We start from the raw sequence: 6000 nt of genomic DNA on the forward strand, positions 1-6000 counted from the left end.
TGTTGTATGATAAATACATACATATTTTCTATTAACAATACAATGGTTTGAAGTGTAACCCTTCGATTTGGTTGCAATTTTAAAATTATGTAATCCAATCCAAGTCAATACAACCAACATTTCTTGAGGCAGTTTGTGCGATGGTTGGAATTTGTCAAAATATTTGAGATCAAAGTTGAAGAAATGAGCGATTTTTTGACCTACGAAGGGAATATGAGTAGGGTTTGCTTCCTATGCTAGCTAAAAAATCGCCCATTTTTCAACTTCGACCTCAAATATTGTGAGAAATTCCATCCATTACACAAACTGCTTCGAGAAACGTTGGTTGTATTGCTTTCACCATATAATTTTAAAATTTTAACCAAATCGAAGGTTTGCACTTCACACCATCGCATTGTAAATTAATCAAAATTCGGGAGCTGAGCCTGTAAACTGCATTCCTTTTTATGCTGACGTCATGTAGACGTCCAATAATATGTGCATATGGCGCATAAAAATGTAAGAATGAATATTCACCAGGACTCGAATTGTAAGTTTAGAACATGTTTCCCAGTGTTGAGTGTTTTGTCGCAAATTATGAAAATAAAGGGAATTGTAGTTCTCGCCTAGAGCTGTACTTATCTTTACCTCATGTCTTATCCAATTTTACGAAGTTGGATCTATTGTGAACTGGATAACTGTAAACAAGGTTGTGTAAAACTTACTTATTTACACTCGAGTAACAGAGACAGACACAACAATTGGGTAAGACTTGTCGAAAGGGCGATCCTTAATTATATACGGGTGACCAGTATGTGCCAATTTTTAGCTCCAAAACGTATTGCAAAGCTTGTAAAGTTTATTACTAAAGGTTGACTAAAGTATTTGGAGGGTGTAAAATTTTACAAAACATCAGATAAGTTTTACTCAACCTTCAGTAACTTTTGCACAACTTTACTTATCGTGCATTACTGCAATTCAGTTACATAACTTATGTAACATAGGTATCTGTAAATTGTAAATATTTACATAAATACGTGTATAAAAATAATGGTTTCTACCGTCCAAAATGGGAAAATTTGCCGGCCCATGTACATACAGTATGTAAAGGGTGTTAATAAAGTCCGATCCCATGCATTTTTTGGAGCGTGGTTGTTACAAATTCAGCTGGAACTTTTGAACCAGTGAAGTTATTTATTTCAAATTTTTACCATGGGAGGAACAACTAAACGTGTAAGTCATGAGCATCTTAGAGTTGAGATACAAACATTGCATCAGCAGGGGCTTAAACCTACAGAAATTGTGCAAAAATTGGGCTGCAGCCGCAGAACTGTTTGGAAATGGAAGAATAAAAATTTTGTCCACGACAAAAAGCGACCAGGGCGACCCAGAAAGGTGTCACCTACCACAAAAAGAATGATTAAAAACAGACTTTGCAAGAAAACCGGTAGTTCATTACGTAATTGAGCAAGGGAGTTAAATGACTCAAAACGCTATAAAGAGAAGAAGAAGCAAATTAACTGTGTGACCGTGCAAAAATTTGTGAAAACTACGAAGTGGGGTCACACAGCTTACAAACTAACCAAAAAAACCTCTCATGTCACAAAAATATATCGATGACCGTCTGAAATTTGAAGAACTCCTTCAGAAAAGTGCCCATTTGAGTGAAAAAAGACTTGGTGAAGAATTGCGCAGTCACATCCTTTGGACTGACGAATCTATTATTGAACTATATCCAAAATTGAACCAACAAAATGTTCGTTACAGGACAGAAAACAAATCGGATGTACCATCAAGAGCGATCCCAAAATTCGGGCTTAAAGTTATGGTAGCGGGTGGATTTTGTGCACGTTGCGTGACCCCTCTACATATCATACCAAAAGGCCAATCAGTCAATGCAAAGCATTATATGGAAAAAATATTACCTATCTATTTCGATAGCATGGGGAACAAGGAAATATTTCCGAATGAAAGAAAAATAGTTTTCATGCAGGATGGTGCTATAGCCCATACAGCAAAAGCGAGTTTGAGTCTCATCAAGACGCAAGTTTCAACGGTCTGGAGCAAGGGGGTGTGGGCCGCTAACGGCCCAGATTTGAATCCCCTGAAGAACCAGTGGTCCATACTTAAGGAAAATGTATACAAAGAGCCACAACCCCGGACGAGGGAAGAGCTAGTAAAAAAAAGTTCAAGATGTATGGAATTCGATTTCCAGAGGCACATTGGAAAAATTAGCACAGAGCCTTAAACAAAGAGTTGAGGGCATGGTTAAAGTAAATGGTAACAAGACCAAATACTAAGGTAAATATGTCGAACATTTTTTGTAAGTATCACGGGTAGTTTTTTTTTATACTAGCCTTCACTTTTTTACAGGAAAAATGGGATCGGACTTTATTAACACCCTGTATTTAGTTATGGGGAAAGCCAACTTCTAATATACTAAATATTTTCGGAATCGACCTTCATATCCTTCATCTCTATGAATGTCTGAAAACTTTGATTTACATATATGCAAATCAGATTTTTTGCTGTGCAGAAACTGACTCCGGATTAACTAAATCTTCCTAGTAACTCTGAAGGACATACATGAAGAGAGATGACCTTCACCAGGGCATCCATACTCACCTGGCTACGCGACGTATTTTTACCATCATCTAATATTTCATCCGTACTTAACACCTCGAAGGTTTTATTCCACCCTCACCATCTTCCATTCCGAATTAATAAGGAACAATTCGTAACTACCAATTCAAGAAAATGGGCGCAGGTGACCCCACCTTTGGCAATCCTGCTGCATTTGGCAGTGACCGTCAAGTGGATTCTAGACCAGTGGTTGAAACCAGAAAATCCTGCTTTTCCAATCTGGAAGATCGTCGTGATGTACTATTGTGCAACTGCATTTTCCGCAATGTTGGTTTTTCTGGCGCAACTTACATTCCTCAAAGAAGAAGCGGTACAGTTGCTAAATTCTACGATTCAAGTAGAAAAGGATTTGATTGTGAAAGGTGGGTTGAAATTAAAAAATATGATTAGGCATATTTTCTGGTAACACTTACGTCATATTTAAATACATGATAACGATTCTGGCAAATGCAATTGCAAGTAACACATTGACAAAGAGATACTTATGAACTGGCAGTCTCAAATTCCCTCGGGAATGCTTCGGGGAAGTTTCTCAGAATTCTCAATTTCTATGAAAATTCAACTGTGTGCGAACGGAGAGTAATTAATTATCAGATCGGTAGGATTGGGTAGAACACTGTTAAACAGAAATCTCGTAGTCACACAGGTATTGATTTCTTCGAATTTAAATTAGTTCTTCAGCTTACAATGCAAGTCTTTTATGTGTACAACTCAGATCTGCATGGGATCAATTTTATTTTGTTCACCACAAAAAATAAGCGTACCCGTATTTTTTGATTTTTCCTAATGCGCTAATCTGAGCGCGTGGCGCCAATTTTAAACCATTTTCCAGCCCAAACCTCGATTTTAAAAAATTCTGTAAATTTTCGAATTTTAATGCGAATCGAAAAATTCGAAAACATGTCTCTTCAAAATGACTTACTTTACTTATAAAAAATTCAATTGTCTCGAAATTTGAATTTCATACTTTTTTGCCAGTTTTTGAAATTCATTAAAATTATATACACTTTTTCAAATTTTGAATTTTTTAAAAAATATTGCATTCGGATTTTTTACAAGTCAAGTAAGTCATTCTGAAGAGACATGTTTTCGAATTTTTCGATTCAACAATAGGCCCAACAACAGTATATGTATTGGCAATACATATACATATACATTGCATGAAACTGAAGGGTCATCCCCATATCCTAATTTGCAGGGGTACAAACCGTACATATTCGTTACATTGGATTCATTGCGATAACCAAGATAATATTTATCTCAATGCCGATCATCCCCTTTACCTTTGCCTTCCTCCAGCCCTGCACGCCGCCCGTCGTGACCAGTGTTATTCTTCTGGAATGTGAATCATGGAACGATGGCGGGAATACGGCAGTTCTCATGAGGCTTTGGCCGGCGGCTTTGCTATCCTTCGCGGATGCTATTCTTTCAGCAACGGTCGTTTTCACCATGGTTGTGGTACTAGTACATATATCCTAACGTCGTGAAGCAACTAATCCTCGATACAATTAACAGGTTAGACTACATACACTCTAAATACCTTGGAAACAAATCGCTACCGGAGGAGGCAATGCCTGGTATGAATAAAAAGTAGTAAATACTGCATAGTAACAAGTAAAAGTAAAAGCACCCAAAATTAGTAAAAGGTAAAGCTGGAAGCATTTACTTGACTTGGTATGAATAAAACTTTACTTTTACTACAAAGTAAATACTTGTACTTTTTAGCAAGTACTTGATTTTATTGCATGGAAACCGAGTAAATTTTCAGATTAAAATTAAAATTTTCGAAATAAAATTAAAATTATTCGAAATAAAAATAAAATTTTCGAAATAAAATTAAAATTTTTGAAATAAAGTGAACATTTAGCGTATATGCAATTTACGCTAAATGTACGTAGCTAACTACATTGCTGGTTAATGTAGTTGGCTACGTTTTAGGGTAAGTTCTTAAGTTGCGTAATATCATAAGGGGAGGGAGGGAATTTGGAAATTCCGTTACGGAGAGGGGGGTTTGAGGCAGTCGTTATAACTATTTTGGTCGCCTCAAAATACAATTTTAAAAAATTGCGTGGTTTTACACGATTTATTTGTGATTATGTGTTTTTCGCGTTCTTTATTTCTTCTGCTGCTCCAGTTTTATTTACTAAATACATTAAAATTTATTATGGAATTTAAAATAAAACGTTTAATTATTTTTTTTTGGGAAATTCAAATTTTCATTGTTACAAAGGGTTTTGCGAAAGCGTTATGTGAGCGTTACAACAGGGGGGAGGTGGGTGGGAGATTCAAAGAATAACATTTTAGCGTTATGTAATTTAATAACGTTCCATTAAGACCAGAATAGTGTGATAAGCGGTTACAGAGCGAATGTATTTTAATAGAACGAGACGGGATTCTTTTAAACTCGAGTTGCGTAATCGCTGCAAATTTTCCATACCTTCAGCTTAATTTATGTTTAAATTTGCTCTAAATTACACTACATTTAAAAAATTGCTATTGACCCATCGGGGTCAATAGGAATTTGAGAATATCGGGTTCGAAAATTTACTCATCAATTTTAAAAATCAGTGCTTCAGTTTGCACACCAAAATGCTCAAAATTAATAGGAGATTACATACTGTGCATAGCTTTGCAACAAAGTCGTTAATAAAGAACTGGTAACATTTTGCCCCATTTTCTATTTTGGACACTTTTGGACATTTGGGGCGTCCAAATTCGGTGTCCAAAACTGCCTAAAAATTGGCAACGGTCATACTATTTTCGAAAATCAATCACGGTATAGAATTGTCAAAAAACAATCCAAAAATTTAATGAAATGACTTGGAATTAAAAAAAAAGTAAACCTTGAAGCTCGGGGTATAGCAACTTCACAGTTTACTTCGTTTTCTAAGCTTTTACTTATGTTTATTCATACAAAGCCTGAGCATTTATTTTTTGCTAAGTAAAAGTCATGGAAATTTAAGTAAGTACTTTTGCTAAAAAGTAAAAGTATTTACTAAATTTTTATTCATACCAAGGTGACCTTTTACTTGAATTTTGTGAAGTAAAAGCATTTACTACTTTTTATTCATAGCACCCAATGTAGCGCCCTATTTTTTGGTAATGATTATGTAGACATTTTGTCACCAACGGGAAATAAGGCAAAAACTAATGTGCCCAAATTCATGCCGGTATGTACTCCGGTCACTAATGATTTAATACCGGTTTTCAAAATAGGGCACCTCCGCCAGCGACTTTTCTCCCTATTATTCACAGGATACGGTACAAAGCATGTACAAAATATTTATAAATACTTGCTTAATTTTACAGGAATTTGAACAAAGGAGGACAAAACATCTACAAATCTCTGAGAGCATATCGCACATTGCAGATGCTATC

The sequence above is a fragment of the Folsomia candida genome, unplaced genomic scaffold (genome assembly GCF_002217175.1).
Source record: "Folsomia candida strain VU population unplaced genomic scaffold, ASM221717v1 Fcan01_Sc037, whole genome shotgun sequence".
In the NCBI taxonomy this organism is placed as follows: Eukaryota; Metazoa; Arthropoda; class Collembola; order Entomobryomorpha; family Isotomidae; genus Folsomia; species Folsomia candida.